Below are 19,433 nucleotides of genomic sequence, written 5' to 3' on the forward strand. Positions count from 1 at the left end.
TGGCTCCTTTGTTGGAGATTTATTTTTTCGCACAGTGTTCTGTTTGTCCTACGTATTCCAAAGCTGCCTATTGAAGCAGTACAGGAAAGGCTTCAGGGATTTCCCAACAATAAAGTTGAAATCTCTTTCCTGGTTAGTATTCAGCAACGCTATAACATTTAGCAGACATTTTCCCTTCTCCCAGCTTTCAATAGGCTACATTTATCAGCATGGAGGAGCAATCAACATGTATTTGCTCATGTATTTATATAAGTCAGCTGTAGGCTTCCTCATTATTGGCAATTCTTCCTTTAAAAAACTTTGCATTCTGTGTCTTCAGCAAGGAAATTCTGGGTATACTTTATGCGTACACAGTTGTGTGTGGAAGGTGCTTTTTGATGTACGATATCAGTATTATCACAGCTATTGCGTCAATAGCTAAGTGAACTATTTATGTAACCCCTTATTTCAACCCAAAACATATTTGATGATTGTTAGTTGTATCTTTGCACTTTAAAAGTCAGTTTCCTTCCAGAAGCTAAATTCTAAAATTACTGGATTATTGACAAAGAGAAAATAATAAATTCTGCAGAGCTTTGAATGTGATCTGATAGCTGTCCTACAGTCAATTAAGATACGAATGGACAACATGGCCTTTTTGTGAAGTGTATGGAATGGCCATTCTTATTCATTGAAGAGAACAATCATGGTCTACTTTGAGTGGCCAAAGGTATTTGACTTCAGAACCACTAGTTTCTATATTTTGCCAGAACTAAATATCATAGAATCATAGAATCACCAGGTTGGAAAAGACCTCTTGGATCATATACCCCATTCTTCCAATATTCCCCACCCTGTGAAAGAGGTGCTTATTCTTAAAGCAGTAGAGTGAAAATGAAGGAACCCCTTTTTTTTCCCGCACTGGTTGTTTTAATAAATAAATACTCAATGTTTTTTGACACTTGAAAGACACAGGCACCACTGCAGATGTTCTCACAAGGCCAGTGCACACACATGGGGACAAAAGGACACAGCAAGACTCAAAGGTACTGGTACTACAAGATGCTCCTTGGCGCAGTGCACCTGCAGTTGGTCTCTACTTGCCCAGCTCCAGCTGGATTCATCACACGTGGTTTTACTGTCACAACTGAGGTGCTGAACAAGCAGCTGAAAAATGGGGGGATGATGAGGAATGGGAGTGAAGGCTGCTTAGAAAATGACAGTGAACCCAGTCTACCTATTTCAAAGGGGCAAGATTTCACTTTCATCACTGATGTGTACTGGTTTCCCCCTCTAGTAATGTTTTTTCCAGGGTAAAAGATGTAAAAACTCACTATCGTTGAGAAAAGCCTTGAGAATTTAATTTTAATAAGTCACAATTCAATTTATTTCATGCAGCTTTTCTCAACCAGTTGGTTGCAACTCTGAAGGGTCATGAAAGGTAATTAGAAGATGCAAGGCACTTAAAATCTTATTACCACTTGAAATGAAATAAAAAGTCTAAATCCTACTCCCTCATTCCACTTACAACATAATCCCCCAAGGTCACATCTGCAACCTCTTGAAACACTCACAACTACATTACATAACTTAGAATTATGGTCACAGATTGGAGGGGTTTTACCTCTACCATAAAGGGAATATTTTATACACAAAATAAAGGCTCATCTGACTGGAAAGAGTGACAAATATTGAACTAGTCACTCAATAAATGTGCAAATTATGCATTAATTTACCTTCCCTCCTCGTCTTATTGACTTGTCTCACCAAAGAGTTAAAACCAATTCTTTCATACTTTTATATAAAACCACAAAATTATTTTTAAAATAGTATCTAATTCATAAAAGAACTTTGGCATCTGTCTAGCTCCCACTGCCACCAATTTCATGGGCATTAACCAGTCCAACTGATTTTGTGGAGTAAAATCCATTGATCTGTGTCAGTCAGGATCTTGAAAACTGAAGACTTGAGGTTTAAGAGCCAAGTCTACTAATATGCATTAAAATAAGCTAGGAGCCTTCACACAACTTTGGTTAAGACTCTGACAACCCCAAATCAAACTGAAATTCATCCAAGTAAACCTCAAAAGAAAACTAAATTATTTGCCTGGGCAAGATTAAAACACTCTATTATCATTGTTATTATTATTATTATTATTATTATTATTATTATTATTATTATTGTTGTTGTTGTTGTTGTTGTTGTTATATAACTAGATATAATATATAATATATAATAAATACAATTATTATATGTATTATATATTAATATTAAATATTAATATATTAAATATTAATATATAATATATATTATATAACTATGTTATGTTATGTTATGTTGTTATAATCTATACTATATATAATATATAACCTATATCATATATTATAAATAACCTATAATATAATTATATAATATTTAATAAATTTACATATAATATATAATTATTATGAGTAATATAAATATACATAATTATATTACATGTAATTAATGTCATATACTACTAATATATAATTAATGATACGATACATAATCCATAATCCATAATCCATAATATATATAGCATATATTATTATAATATAACAATAATAATAAAAAGTATAAATAATCCTTTCTCTCTATTCAGTGAGATATCCCTCCTGGGTCTGCAGTCTGAGATTTCTGTTTTACAGACTAAACATCAAAAGCAGTGAATTGGAAATCAGTTGGTGAAAGTTCAGTACAAGGACTTGGAGTTAAATGGATTCATTCATGATATTTTCCTTGTTTGCTCATACATAAGGACCTCTGTTCTATAAGAGGACATCCAGAGTGGTCTAAAGGTACCCAAGGCAAACACTCTGACCTGGGGAAAGATCTTTTGGGGTGGTGGGAGTGTCTACAAGTAGGATGGATGGGATTAGAGAGGTAATGGAGTTGAATATTAAGAGGAAATTATTCCCAGCAGCGAGATCAGCTAAACTAAAATAGTCTCCCAAGGGAAGTCATAAAAATGATGCCATTTGCCATCTCCACGGCTAGATTGGGCAAACTGTTAGAAATACGGTGTGAACAACTTCACATTTGCAGAGAAGCGGTGAGGACAAGTTAAACCAGCCTCACTGCATCCTTGACTTTCCTAACTGCCTGTGCTTATTTGCAAGTAGTATGGGTAAGGTCCCTACAAAACTGTGTTAGCTACGCACGTGCACAGTAGATTCCAGTGAGTATGCAGATTTAATGAAACACTATAATTACATTTAAATTATCTTTGGGTGTTTGGTTTTTTGGGTTTGTTTTTTTTTTTTCAGATGTGGAAAATCCCCACACAACAAGAAGAGTTTAAAAAAAATAAAAGAGTATATTTGTTTAATGTTTCTCAAGAAATGCTTTCCCGTAGAGGCCAGCATTATAATTAAAACTACTTAATCCAGTCCCTTGAGATCTTTCCATAGATATTTTCTATCTCAAGGCAACCTTAAATATAAACTCATACAAAGTAAATCCGCCAGGAGGAAAACCAGAATGGTTTTCTCAATCCGATCTCAGTGGGACCGAGTCTGACTCCCAACAGTGTCAGCTCCATGGCATTCCTGACAACAGGGCTGCAAAACAAAGGTTTGGCATTGCAGGAGTTACCAGAAACCAGGCAATATAGAAAAAGCATCTTGTGCTGTGGTAAGACGTCCAGAGCCTAAAGAATAAGAGAATTAAATCTGGCCTTTACTAAATCCCCAATACTTTTTAGTGCTATCAGCCTGTTTTCTTGATTATCTAAATCTTTTTTAGCCTTGTTATGTTGTATTTCCGTGTCAATGCAAAAAACGTAAGACACAACTGAAACTCTACAGTCTTCTTTCTCCTGTCTTTGCTCACAACTTAGGTAACATTTCTTAGTGGTTCTACCAATGAAATACTTTCTCTGATTCACTTGTTTTAGACTGGCTTCATTACCAGCTTCCCATAGCAGCATTTTTCTGATTGAAGTCAACAATTACATTCTCATGGTAATAGCAAGCTTGCGTGTCTTGAAACTGGGCTGTTGCAAGACAAGGCTTCAAAAACTTCTGGATGTGGCAGGCGACACTCTAACCTGTGCGTCCAGAAGGCAGAAGAAAAATGCCTTCAACTCTTCTTCATGAACTATGCAAGAACCTCTGGAAATGCCTGGCTGGCCCACCAGCGTCTGGTGCCCCGGGGACATGAAAATATGACTTGGTTATCTTCCAGAAGAGTTCTCTTCCAGAAGAGATCTCCAGACCAACTACAAAGGATCCCCAGTGACAGGAGCAACCCAGAACTGCAGGGAAGATGAGGTATAATTTGGCGTATGGCCAGACTTGTCATGAGGAAAGGTTAACGGGAGCAGTCTAAAATTCAGATAGGATTAAGGGAAAACAAAGGCAGCAGAGAAGTGCACAAAAAAAAAAAACTGCAGTGTAAATATGAATCTTGCAGAGGAGATGCCCTCATCAGGAGGCAACAGAAACCTTGAAGCTTCTTCTGCTCAAATCAAAACTCACATGGTCTTCAAGTAAGAACAGAGGCAATACTTCAGTCCCAGTAAATGACATTGCTTTTATTCATATTATCTCTTACAAAGTTTGGAATGCCTGAAGGCCCAATCAATGTCGGTGTTTGGTTTTTATGTACGAATAATAAATGTTAGATAATGTATATTATTTATATATTACTAATCCTTTCCAAACAAAATGAATTACTGAGATTTGGTACCAGCTTGTATGAGACATACTGATGTCAACGTTGGCAAGGTCTCATCCTTCCACTGGAGGAAGTTCCATGAGAATGGAGCTCCTCTGCTGGTCCAAAAGGATTAGGAGAACTGATGGAGTAGCAAGAAATTTTTTAAAAAACCTTGAAAATGGCCAGAGATTTTCTGCAGTGGTGTATACAAAGGAAAGTAAACAAACATGGCTTCATTACACAGCTCACTACACTCAACAACTGATATGCAGTCCCTATTCCCCAGCCACATACAGTATCTCATCAGTGATTTCTGTCCAGAAAAGCCAATAAAATAGGAATGCATGTTGCCAAGGTGAAGTTTTAGGAGTTACAATTTTAAATTTCCCATTATGGATAAGGTAAGATTTATGGATGATCTTCTGATGTATAAATATGTTTAGACAGTACGTATTATGGCTTTAGGCTGGAATCAGAAAGCTTGGTGTAAAGGAAGATTTTTAAAGGTTTTGTGGTACATAAAATAAATCCAACTTATACTTTCAAAGAGGCCTCTGGCTGTATAAAAGATGATGACAGTGACAGTGGGGAAAAAAAAATTGCTTATATCTACAATGCTCCATTATTTTCTCATTAACTTGAGTTTTAAAGGGAATCATATTAATGCCTCCAGAGGACGAGCTATATAAACAAGAGCTACAAATTTATCTGTGCATTAAAATGAATGCTATGGTAACAGGTTTGATTGCTCTGGCTGCAATTTAAAAAACTAAAGGGTGTATTATCCTGAGATAATCTCACCCTTGGGTCCTTATATATATGATATCTCATACCTCTAATCCTGTGAGACAGTCCCTAGCTAATAATATCCTCTCTGCCTTTGTCTGGTTTGTTGTACTGCAACCGAAACGCGCCTCTTCCAACTTCAGATAACACATTAGTTTAATAATTTTATTTTGATCACTCTGAATCATTATTTCATGGCTGGAGAATGCGTAAAGATCTATTCCCTTGGACAGTAGGACAAATTTTCTTAGCAAGAGTTTAGTACAGCATGCTGCAATCAGTGAAGCAGTGAGATTGCCATGCTATGAGGTGTCCAGGAGCAGGTGAGGCAGAGCTGCATCATAGCCACGTGCTGCAAAGCTGTGGAGTCTTGGAGGCCAGTTTTGTACCAGCGATAGATAGTCAGTGCCCTGGGTACCGCTAACTCACAGGCAGGATTCGCCAGTCTTCACAAGGGAGACCTCAACAGTTGTAAACCACTCCAACACAATTCCTCCTTTGGCCATGTCTTGACATACCTCTTGCTGAGGTCCCTCCAAACCCACCAGGGTAGAGGCACAACTAAAGGCTGTTCAGGTCTCCACTGTCTTTCCAACCATCTCAGAGCAACTGAAGTGGAGATGGTCTTCCATCAGGCTGTGGAGTTGGTTTTTTTTAAATCCTTCTTTTGAAGTTCTATGGATATTGATTTACTGGAAAAATCAGGATTAACTTAGTCTACATCAATAACTTTCAGGTCCTCAGAGAAATCTCTTGCCATTGACATGTGACCTGCATACAATGAGAGATTGTCTGCATTGACTGGTAGGCGACTATGGTCGACAAGGGTTTGGACATGGCCACCGCGTACTGGAAGAGCACGCAGATGAGCAGATAGGATCCAGTTCTTTGCGCAGTGGATGAAGTAGTTCCCGAAAGGCTCAAGTCCCATTATTCATAAAACAACAATCTTGGAATCTGAGGGCATTTTCCATTATCCTTTCAATAGCTAAACCCCTCTTAGAAGAATATAAAATCTCACAAAAGTTGAAGGAAATCAGCATCTCAGTGCATTCACTTAATGCCTTGAATCAGTCAAGAAAATGGCAACAGCCACTTTTCCTGTTTTATTTTTTCACTCAGTCGCAGCCCTCCTCCTACTGTTTATTGCAACACTATTATTCCGTTAGTCATATTCCTATATAAACTGCAGCGCACTGACACCGTAATGTGATTTACAAATGGAGACAGGGATTCCTTATTAAAAGAAAATGACCTTGCTTGTCAACGTCTAAGTCAAATCTTAAGGGTTAGCAAAGACTCCTCAAGGTCCCAGTCAGCTGTTGCACAGTTTTTATATACTGTTCCCAGTATAAATTGCTTCTGAACGTGTCTTCACCAGTCAGTTCTGTTGAGATATTTTTGAATGTCATAAACTCCTACATCTTAAAGCCAGGTGTTGAAAGAATCCCTATTATTATCACTACATTGTCAGCGACAATAACAACAGTTAATAAGTGATGATAGGGATATAAATGTCTGGTTTCTGTGTACAGCTTGTCATTTGCAGTCAAATCTAACACTGCTACAGGAGTCTTGGGGAGCGAATGCTGAAAAAATGGATGTCTTCAGGGAACTGGCTCTGTAAAAAAGGCATCCATGTTTAATTCTGCTTAATCTTTTCTAACTTAAATGTGCTCTGCTCATAAAAATAGTAAGTGTAAGCCCGTGAACTCATACATGTGTGTGTGGTAAGGACTTATTAATTCAAAAAGTGTGTCCCAGCCCTCAGTGGGATGAGAAAAGGGGCTTGGCCATGCTACCTTGATCAGTGCTACCAAAGTCTGGCTCAGTGAGGGAGTCAGCAGCTTTGACTCAGAATCCAGAGGCAAATTAAAAAAAAAAATAAATCAAAATAATGAGATAGCTTCAGTGTATAAGTTGCCACTCATCTCAACACAATATCACATTATTTTAGTGCCTTGTTGCATTGTGTTGTATTTTTTCTCTATTTTGTACTGGTTAAAATTGGGGACTCACTGATATTTAACTTGGAAAATTGTTTATAGCAGTCATTTTTGTGCCTCTCATGCAAAAAAATTTAAAATAGGTATGAAAGGGAATCACCTATGAAACCTGAGCAAGATGTGTCCTTGTGCTTTGCCTTTTCCGTCTTCCTAGGCTTTACAGGTCTGTTAACTATCTTTTGCAGGAAATGTCTTTCCCTTATACATACTGTGTATATTTTGCCTCTTACAACACATTAAATAGCCCATGTAAGAAGAGCACATGAATTATTGATACTGTACCAGGAGAGAAAGTGTAGGGGGAACAGAGAGAATATTACATGATGTGTTAAAGTAACCACATGTTTCAGTTAGATGCCTGGGTAAATAGCTCTGTAAGAAACCCTGTGGTTTGTTGCTTGGTACACATCCAGTTGATCTCAGGTGCCTTCTTGCTCACTGTGGTTATCTCTTACAGGTCGTAGGTTCTGAGCATAAGCTGATACAAAAGCTTCTACAAATTATTTAAGTGAGAAGTTCATCTCTGTCTTTAAATGGCAAATGTAATTTATGTCTGTTGTAAATCCAAGAAAGAAGGAGAACCAGGCTTCCCTTCTTCATTTTGATCTCTTTGTGGGATTCATTGGCTGAATTTTCAGCATTTTTTTTTTTCCTGATGAATTATTCCTTTTGGCTGGGAGGAGAATACTTTGTTTTTCACATCACACTCTGTTTTCCCATCTCAGCAAATTTCACTAGCTTGCATAAATATGAACTCATTCCTGCATTACTCAAGGGTTTATAACTAAATATTGCCTCCAACTGACCACAGGTAAATTACCAAGCAATGCACAAAGTCAAGGAAAGCAATAATTCTCACCATTGTGAAAAAATGACAAATGTAAGATACAGACCTCCCACTTCCCAAATATATATTTTTCTATCTTCCTAGTGTTTCTTCTTTTTTTTTTTTTGTGAATGAGAGTCAGAGCCCATTTTGTCCGACAGTGCAGGCTTTGTGCTTTATTTTCTGTCAACTTCATGTTATCAGTTCTTTTCCTTTGACTGAAGTCAAACATCAAACCGAAAATCACCCCTTCATCCATTATAGTGTGAGTCAGGGAAAAAAACCTTTATACTTTTTAGGAAATAATTGGGTAATGCTATAACAAGACCTCCTAAGAAAATCATGGTAACAGGCAGTCATAGGCTTTCAAAGCAGAAAGGGGAAAATCGTTTTGTGAGAGCCTTTAAACAGTTGTATCTGCAGACTTCAGGTGAACAAATTGTACGTGGGCAGTAAGGAATAAATCAAGTACTTACATAATTTTTTTTAGTCTGTATTGTTCCTGTCCCAAGCTCTACAATTTTGATTATCATTTTGAGCATTTCAAAATTTGAAGTTATTTTTATCCTCTAAGAAGTAGCTTCTACATAAAGGGTGGTTGCTAGTGTGTTATAAACCAGGATTAGCTTAATTAGGGACTTCACAAGAAAGTAATGACTATTTAAGCCCTGAAAACAAGCTAATTATTTTGTATCACATTGTTGCTAACACTGTCCTCAGTTCTCTTAAGGTGAATGTTCAAAAAGATGTATGGCAGACATGCTAATTAACAGATTTCTTGCAGTCATGTTACCGATTTTTTTCATAATATATTAAAATTTTTCTTTTATGCAACACTTGGTATATATATACAAACATACATTGCTACTCGGGTTAATTGACAGCATGATACAGTACTTTTTGTAAGATCACATCACCATCAAAGTTGCTGCTAAAGTTGCAAAAGATACTTCCCCCAGTGTTCTGCTGAAAAATTCCAGTAGCTCCATTATTCGTGCTACACATTTTCATCAATTCTTTCTATTTACATTACTTTATCACAATTCATTCGAAACATGTTAAATAAATCTAAATTAGTAAGTAGAAACCAAAGATCTGAACTTCCAAGAGGAAAGACCCCTTTAACAGCATCTGAAATCCCTCTGAAGCATCTCTTTCCAATAGTCCTTATCCTGCCATTCTACCACTGTACCCTCCAGCTGGACTTTATGTTATGGACCGGGAGTTAAGAGTGGAAAGCGCATGAAATCTGCACGTTTCATACAATGCAATTGGATGTAAACTTATGGCAGTTTACTGTAGCTAATGTGTTTAAAAGCATATGGAATATCTACCATTTATTTCTCACCCTTTCTGTATATGAGAGTTGCCTTCTCTTTAAAATCACCTTTCATAATACTTCTAAATTCCACCATTCTTACTTTTCATATTCAATATATCTTCATTGCTGCAGCGTCTCACATTTAATCTGGTCTTCCCATTCCTTCAACCTTTTGCATATGCATACGTATTTCAAGATCTCACTGGTGTATTTGCAATTAATGACTCAATTGATCCTGACACACAAACTCTTACAAAGTGACAATAAAGGATTCCAGATTAGATAGCTGATTTTTACAAAAGAGCGCTGGAACCGAAGCAGATGAATTCTCAGCTCTACATTAACTAATATATTTGCTCTGGTTCATCCTAAATTTCCCACAGTTTTAGTCAATCTAAATTCCTGCAACACTGCCTTAAAAAAATAAAATCGATAAATGTAGAGATACGTAATACAAAAGTATATAATTTCAACAAATATAAATATCTCTATCTTAAATGGAATAATGCAAGCACGTGTATTCTGCTGCGAACCAAACGTCTGACAGAAGATGAATACACTATTATTAAGCATCATTGCAGTTTCTGCTACTAAGTATTGTCAAATGAGAATTATTAAGCTTCATTAGAGAGCTTGTGCCTTTAAAAGAATTCTTCTGAATGTCCTAGATGAAGGTCCCTTCAATAAGAACTGATAGCATTTCAGCTCTGCAGCATACTCATTCTGACTTTTTTTTTCCATCTTGAATTTCCCATGGTGTCATCTTATCTAATCATTGCTTGGTAATGCTGGCTCCATAAGAAATCTTCCATAGAAAATGAGAGTTCATACATCTGTCTCCTGCTGAAAATGCTCATGAATAACGGCGTGTCGCAGCACCAGTCGGTGAGAAAGCAAAGAGCGGTTCCAACTCCGTGTGAAAGGCAGAAGGCTCTGAAGGAAGAGCAATTTGATTCTTATTTTAATTTTGTATCAGGGGCTTCCTCGGGTTTTGATTGTCCCAAGCCCTTGAAGGAATATTAAGGGGGATGTCACAAAGAAATCTTTTTCTTCTCAGAGCAACAGTCAGACAACAGTCATACCTTCGGCGGCTGTGAAGCGCAGTGACAGTCTTTTTTTCATATCCCTAAAGTAAAGCTCTGAAGGTGAGGGCTCCTTGGTGAAATTCAGACCAGCCCGCAAGGGATCGCCCCTGGCGAGGAAGCCCACGTACGTCTACGACCGCACGTACACACACACAAGGTTGTCCAAGCAGGGCAGCCCAGGCACATGCATTACCTTCAAATTTTCCTCTGACACACCCATCAACTAAATGCCGTTGCCAGTTACTACTGTCATAGCTGGATGCTCATTAATTTTATGTTCGATATTTTCATCATAAAACAGATCCCAGCTTCCATTTATTATAAGTACAATCATCACCTTCCTCATATGCTCAGCTCTTCGTGCTGGGGACCCCTGGCAGACCACCTTGGTTACAGACCCTTATCAGACGCTGCTGGCTGATGAAACAATTAATTTTTTTAACTCTCTTATTGACATTGTGATCCCAAGAGCATAGTATGAGTTAAATATTTGCTTATTATAATTGCACATTTCGCATGCTAGAAGCAATTTCTGTATTATATTACTTGTACAATATTCTGCACTGTGGAACTCTCTCTAATAAGGAATCCAATTCAATCAGACTTGAGAACTATTCATGTGAATGACTACCATTACTTGATATCATCTGTAATGCAATAAACTGAGTGTTTGACATAATGCCGTTATATTAGGGATATGCATAGCCTATTTGTCATCCATCATTTGAATCACAGAAACACTATGATCAAAATTAATTACATTTTAGGGTATGTCTGAATTATAACTAATAAAAAAAACCAGTTTAAATGTGTTTTTCAGAGAAAAAAAATAGATGTGACGCTGTGATCTCATGTGCAAAATAGGTTTTCTTAAGAAGCTATGCATGTCACCAAGAAAGTTTGCTCACTACCTAAATGTCTTGCACTGCAAGTTACAGTGATGCTACAGAATATGACCTTTCGAAGAAATATTACATGATATGAAAAATATTACCTCAGCTTTTTTTTTAATATTTATAAAACTGAAAACAACTTATAAAAATAAAAGCATTTCCAAGTCAAATATTTTATATGAAGTGTTACTCATGGGAGCTTTTTTCATAAATACATAAATGCAGCTTTTGGGGAATGGCCATAATTGCTGTATTACATATTCTTACACTTGGTGAACTTGATTCCTGAATTTGAAAATAAATCAATTTGGGCTTTTTCATGTAATACACATAGGCAGAAATTATGTTTTCTTTTGATTACACTAATTACTTATGTACATAAGTAACTTTTAAACATTTAATAAGTTAATGAGAATGGCTTTTATCTTAAAGTACAACTGCATCCCAGCCGACAGGACAAATGTAGCACAGAAAGAAGGCAATCCCGCAGGGTGCAGATCTAATACTGAGCTACATCTTTATAAGATATATATAGATAGATATACAAGGCATGAAGTCTGAGGGATCCCGAGGTGAGTCGGAGAGTGGAGGGGAAGCGGATGCTCAGCCTTGAAGGGAACATGTAGTGAGCACATTGCAGTCTCATGGGAGTGGAAGGAAAAGAAAACAAAGGAGAAAGTAGAAACAGAGGTCAAGTCTTCCGGCCCCAAAGGAGGAGCAGGTATAGCCTGGGCATTACTGCAAGCGCACCTGAATGAAGGATGGGGAACACACTGCACACAGAACAGGAGTTACTTTAAAGGAAAACCTCTCTTCTCATCATTAAAAAAAGGTTTCATGTGTGCGGCTATACTAGACCTCCAAAGAGAAGCCGTGTGAGCTGACGGCCGGGGCCTGGGCAGGAGGTCATTCCCAGCAGCAGCTCCTGGCTGCTCCCGGACGTGCCCACCGTGCCCCACCGCCGCATCCTTTCCACGCACACTGCGAACGAGTGGAGAGCGCTCGGTGTCTGCCCCTTGCAAAGCTCACCTGGAGTGCTCTAACGAAACACGAGAAATGTTTAACTACTAATAAACAGCGCTACGGCTCTCTCAACTCTGACACTGTGTGTCTCTAGAAGCTATAAATAGTAGTCATACATGGGAAGTATTTGGGGGTTCGTGAGCTAATCCCAGAAAAATCCAAAGGATTTATTAAATGGTTTCTGACCTGTCTTGTTAAAAGGCTCTTTGAGCGCTCAACATTTTCTCCCATTATTCCTACATATCTGAGACACGTGGCTCCTTTTAAATTGGTTTTCAGACAAAATTCATTGATCTTACTTCTCTTTCTTTATTGAGTAATCTCAGGCAAATTCAAATCAGAAAAAAAAAACCCAAACACATTAGTTACCTGGTTTTTATTGACATCTTATAGGATTTTAAAATCCAGTGAAATAGTTTGGTTGAATTATATCCTGCTAGACTTTGTAGCAATTCTGCTCTCCTCCTTTTAAGTCATCACAGTTTTGCTAGTTCCCTTCCCGACTGGTGTGGATAATGCTACTGCAGATGCCAGGATTCTCTGATCATAAGCAATGCTATAGTTTCCTATTAAATCTTTAAAAAAAAATTATACGTAGGGTCCTACATTAGTGAGAATTCTGGGAATGTTAAGAAGACATTTCAAAAGCTACTGAAAAAAAAACGAACCAACAAACAGCACAATTCACTCCATATTTGCTTACAGTTCTGTTTTATACATATATATGAACTTTCAAGCTCATTTATTTGCTTTACTGACGTGAATAACCAGGGGCATGATTTATGATGACGTGTTATCCAGTATTAGATTTAAAAAAGTGTAATTAGTATTTCATTAACCACAGTTAATGTTGTCTTGTTAACCATCTTGAGGTGAAGCCAAGAGCTATTAGCTATATTAAGGACCAGTTTCAAGAAAATTACTACTTTTATAATCCCCAAAATGTGTTTTTCCCCTTTCAGAAACCTGTTTACAGGTATATAGATATACTAAAATCTACACAGGAGACAGGCTTTGAGGAAAACTGATCATGTAAGAAAAATTACGGATCTTTTTTTTACCAATTAAAATGAGATAAAACTTATTGAAGATTATTCCAAATAGCCTTGTGGAATTAGTTACTAGTTCCTGTACTTAAAAATCAACATATCAGTTTATCGTATAGTGAAGTACTGAACTAGCATGGGTGAGTATTCAGAAGAACTTCTTCATTGCCGCTACTGCCAGTTGTCTTCACTGTCTATCTTACTAAAACAGAAAATAGGTTTTGAACTGAAAATTTAATTGAAAATATAATTTAATTGAAAAATTAGTTTGTCCTGCTTTGTGGCCCTTGCTGAGGGGGGAAGACCGAGCATGACAATGGTCATTGTGCCATGATCTATGACTTAGAGAAATTGCAAAAGAATAATAAATATGTATGAGTAATTAATGTGTAAAAATGTGGGTGGAAAAAAAAGAAGGTGAAATTATTTTTCTAGCAAACCTCTTTCTGATTTTCAGAAAGAGGAGTTATATTAAAAATAAAACCAAACCCCTAAAAATAACTGTCTAAACACAGGGAATGAACAAGATGAATAGTTTTAAAGCTTATTTTGAGTGAGTAGGAGGAACAGGCCTATTGAAATCTATGAGAAACGTGACTTCTCAGTAACTCTAAAACCTCAAGTGTTTTACCTGTGAATTTGAACAGAAATTTAGAAACCTAACTTTTAGCCTCAATTTCAGCAAATCTTGACCAGAATCTATATTCAATAAAAATGTACTTAACTTACATAAACAGCTATATGAAAATGAAAATATCATTTCAGAAAAGGTTTTAAATTCAGCTCCATTCCACACTGCAATAGGTTTTCAACATCTCTCCACAACAAATATGGGAAAAGGTAGGAAAGCCATTTTCCATGGCTTCAAATGTTTTCATTAGGTTCTATTCCATTTTTAATGTCACCATAAAATATGTAATACAAATCCAAAATGATAGAAACTCAAATCGAAGGTTGTTTCAAAGTTTAAATATTAAAAACCAAACAGACAAAAAAGTTATTATATGAGACCCTTTCACCCTTTTTTTCCTAAATGAGGTTTCAATGAACTTGGCATGAACTTGACGTGGTGCCAAGAGCTTGTGTATGAATTTCAGTAGAAATTCAGAGCGAAGCAAGCCCCAATGCAATGCCTGATACAGGCAGGGAAGAGAGAACTGGGCAGAATCAACCCCAGGGACAGACTGCACCCACTAACATTTGTAAAGAAGATGCTTGGCCTCAAGCCAACAAACTTGGACACAACTAATGGCATTTCTACAGCACAGCGCTCCCCAAATAAAAAGCTGCATTCTTCCAGTGTTTGTTCTGTGGACGTAGCGTGGTTTTATGGTTGTATTTAACCACCTCTGGAATTTAACCACGTGTTGGTAATTTCACGAACACAGATCCCACCTCCTGTTCCCTGTTCACCGAGCTTGCTGCTGTAATTAAATCCAAATCCAAGCATGTCGAATCTATACTTCCCTGCATACGTGAGTGATTCTGGTTGTGCAGAAGCGCAGCTGGGATGCTGGATTTCCAGCTCCTCGTGATGCTGAGGTTCTCCATGAACACTGCAGACACATCTGTGCAGGCAACACCAATTGGAAAAAGGCATAATTTAACCTTGGGAAATGCAAACATTACAATAGGGTATCTTTAACATGACCCAGAAAGGAATTGTGGAAAATAAAACAGATATGCAGCAAAATCAGGATGCAAGGTGACCTTCCTGATTCTACAAACTTCTCTTACGAGGATGACCTAAACAAGCACTTACTGCTCAATGCAACACATGGCCGGCACGTGCAACATACTCCCTGTCCAAGCCCACTCTGGAAAGGTAATATTTCATTAAAAGCAAGAACATACACTTTAAAAGTATAAAGAGAAGCGTAAGACCCTCTAAATGTCTTGCCTGAGGCAATCTGTTTCCTTTCACAGGTTTGCTCTTGAAGCAGGTCTACAAGGACCGTTCTTAGCACTTCCCATTGGCACAGCAGCAATGAGGGCACAATTATCACTCCAGATCCAGCAGAGATCCCAGAAACACTGGTGGCTGTCAAGGCCCCACCGCAGCCACATCTCCTGCACACCTCAGCTTGTCTCCCCCGCGCATGGGAGCACAGAGCCAACCACCCCAATCCCTCACAAGATGCTCCTGCAAATTAAACCGCGGTCTCTTCTCATTGCACAGTGCAGATCCTATGACTCTCCAGCAGCTAGGCTAATGAATCCCACCCCCAAAATAAGGATGCATCCCTCACGCATCTAGACATGCATCCCTCCTGATGCACTGGACTGGCAGAACACAAGATTGGAGAGAACCTTCCTCCTGGAGTGCCATGTGTAGGGTCTCCTCCCTCGCTGGGCATCCCTCACCTCACTGTCTCTAGAAAGCTGCTTGCGGGGACACACCATTTGGGGAAAGCTGCTGAACCAAATCTGTACGTTCTAAAATGGGATGCTGAAATCAATCCATATACAAGAAGAAGAAGGCCTTATATAAGTACAAAAAATGTTTTCTTAATATAATCCTCTTTAAGCCAACCGCACTTAACTCTTGCTCAGATTTGCTACTGAAATATCCTGCTGTTCACCTTCAGTTGCTACTGAAATGATTAAATATATTTCTCCATCTTCACTTTGGTTTTTTTGACCTGATAAAATAAATTTATCTGTTTAGTCAATTTAAATATTTGTTTAATTTAAATAGTAAGGTACAACGCGTATGAGTAGAAAATACATAGTTTGCTCCTTACAGCTCTTCAGTACACATTTACTTTTATGTGCATGTAACTGCAGCTGAAAAGAATGCACGAAAGGAGCAGAGGCAAAGGTCCACCAGTCACCACAACCCTGACCTGTCTCACTATCTCTGTGGATGCCATTACAGCCTTAATAATGCTATTTAACACAGAACTTTGATAGGAGTAGAGGTATTGATAAAAAAAATCCAATACTAGAGCAAAGTCTTAGTGATCTGTCTTATGAAAATTATAGGCTTTTATTCCTCCCATTAGCAATAGTAGGTGTCTGCCTATCATATGTTAGTCAGTCTTTATTGGATACTATCGGGGAAAGAAAGAAATCACAGATTTCACAGCTAAGCAGAAATAGGAGGAAAGAAGCGTAGATGAAGACTCCGGGGTCTGCACTGTGCTCTCATGGACATAGGAAGGGGAATGTAGGGCACAATATCTGCAAAAGCAACAGAACTTCACCCCCCGTGTATCCTCTCAGGTCACGTTCCCCACATTTCCCTTTATCTCTGCACCCACAGCTTACAAGATCCAGCAGGAGGTTTTCCCAGTGCAGACAAGTAAATTCCAACAACTCTGAAAATTCAGGGATTTGGCTTCTTAAAATAGAAACTGCTAAAGTTCTGGTGAAAATGAATTTCAGCTGGTTCTAATGAAGTCATGTTCTGCCCAACAATGGCTGGGCAAAAGCCCATTCAGGGAACATAAGGATACTACACTAAGGCTTAGGAATTACTAGATTGAACAGAAGTTGGACACAAACTAGTACAATATCCTTGGCGGGGGAATCATTTTATGACCTATAAACCACATATAGGAACACAATCAGGACTATTTTAGATTAAGATGGACGAGAAAATGTGCACTGCTGAATTCCCAGCTTAATGTGCTGTATGTATATTCCGAACTAGAGGACTAAATCTGGCATTCCTGCCAAACTCATAGCAAAGAGATTGGAAACACGTTCCCCAGCGTTGATACCATTGCGTTTGGCATCGTCCCTCTTACACAACCCATTAGCTATTCTGCCCAGGGCTCGCGCTGAGGACAGAGCCATGGTGTACCACATCCAGCACCTCCCAGAACATGTCAGGCAGTGAAGGATGGGAGGAAAAACCCTAGCAGCAACACTAACACTGATGTGGGAATTTGTCATGGTGACACTGATGGTACTGAGCGTCCTACATTGTAATGATTCGTTTACAATAAAAATTACTCCAAATGCTGGATCAGAAAAAGGATGGTTCAGTCCATCAGATCACTGTCAGCTGCAAATTAGGTTGCCCATCCCTAGGCAATGGGAAATATAATTGGCTTTGTCCATTGCCAGTTTTATTTTTATCTGTTCCGTTAAAGTCAGGCTCTTTCCTCTCTCACTGTGATACAAACAGAAAAAAAGGGAAAAAAAGGTGCAGAAAGGCTCTTTCACTCCTTACACTTGCAATAAATGGGGCAAGTTAGCCCTCAATTTCTAAAATTAGATGAAGATTCTTTCAGGGACTGCTTTCTGTTAGAGCAAAGTTACCTTCATGGAAGAAATAAAGAAAGAACAAATGTGTATTTTGGCATATGGACTTTCAAGAGCCTTAGACAGAAACAACCCTAAAACTACAAGCAGCCAGTGCTCTAGTTCAGTTCCCCGGGTCACACAAGTGGGACTGGGGCAGGGGGCTGGAAACCTTCCCTTTTCTAATCTTGCAAGTATCACAGCAACTTTAAAACCTGCTATAATTTGCTGAAGACAGGATGGAAATATACACATCTAACGCCTCCTTTCCTTGGGACTGATTGTTTTAACACCATTGGTTGCAAAGCAAATTTGTTGCAATGCGATGTCTTGGCGTTTCTACAAAATGTGATAATGTACGATGAGGTTATGAAGTTGTGTTGGACTGAAATAACCACCAATAGATTTCACTGTGAGCATATGAGCAACTCAAAACGATTACTACCCCCAAAGTGTCAGGATATGTTCCTTTTGTTGCCACGAACACCTGTACTTCAAACTTGAAGTGGAAGTAGGCTCCAACCCCAGCATGACATACAACTGTCAGACAGTCGAGACTCTCTCGCTCTCCTTCAAATTCAGCTGTCTATAAGCTCCAAATATTTCCATCAGTTTTCTTCCCTGTGCATAAGTTTTAAGACTATGCCCTTCCCTGAGTAGCAGAGCTTTCTTAAAACATTTCCCTGACATTGCAAGGCACAGTGAGACTCAGAAAAGGCAAAAATCCACAGAAAAAATAAATACAGCTGACTAAGTAGGAGAGGGAACAAAGTCTCTCATCTTAAACCTGTCTGTCATCTTAACCTAGAGAATTCACTGCTCTACTTACTTGGCTCTCCCTTTCTCTCATTCCAACTTTAGGGCAATTTAGCAGTCAGCTGTGTACCTGGGAAATCTGCTGCATGTTAAAGGCTTGTCTACATCCTGGCTCTGTGTGTGGGGAAATAAGGACATGGACCAAGCGAATGGAGAGAGGTTTAACTAACCTTCATGTTGCACCCAGTAAAAAAACCTAAACCTATGTCTATGAATAACTTATAGGATTACGTTCGTCAGCAAAGGCTAATAATTCAAAGTGAGGACAAACTGAAGACATCTATAAGGTACAAGAAGCTATAAAGAAGTAACAACTATTTATCATCCACCTAAAAACCTGAAGGTTTGTGTCCCATTTGTATCACCCTTGCCTTTCTGCGTATGTGCATGGATGGCAGAAATTATATGGTGGCACTGCCTGAGCTTTGCACAGACAGGAGCTGCTGCAACTTGGGATGCCATGAAATGAATAAAAAAAAAAGGTTGATGTATCCAGTAATGATCAAGACTTACAGAGAACTAGTGAAAGGTTACTATTGTTGCTGTTACTTTTGTTGTTGTTGCTGCTGTTGTTTTTATTATTATTATTATTACCATCATCATCATTATGCTATGGTAGGTGAAAATCAACAAGACAAAACTATTTGCTTTGAAGATATCTACTTGCCTTCAGTCTCGTCCCTGACTGGGAGGCAGCTCTGCCACTAACCTGGTGCCCCAA

The 19,433-nt window shown here is 38.3% G+C and overlaps 1 protein-coding gene across 4 annotated transcripts in view; it reads right to left on the reverse strand.

Moving 5' to 3' along the window:
• The window catches only part of LOC128853012 (translation initiation factor IF-2-like), a 155,762-nt gene that overhangs the window by 126,460 nt on the left and 9,869 nt on the right, over positions 1-19,433 (reverse strand). The window contains exon 2 of one of the 4 annotated variants that reach the window (XR_008451218.1): positions 4,600-10,531. The exons of the other annotated variants lie outside the window; for them this stretch is intronic. The gene's annotated coding sequence lies outside the window, so the exon portion shown is untranslated. Of the gene's footprint in view, positions 1-4,599; positions 10,532-19,433 lie in introns of those variants that run through there. 4 annotated transcript variants of the gene reach the window in all.

The sequence above is a fragment of the Cuculus canorus genome, chromosome 9 (genome assembly GCF_017976375.1).
Source record: "Cuculus canorus isolate bCucCan1 chromosome 9, bCucCan1.pri, whole genome shotgun sequence".
Taxonomy (NCBI): domain Eukaryota; kingdom Metazoa; phylum Chordata; class Aves; order Cuculiformes; family Cuculidae; genus Cuculus; species Cuculus canorus.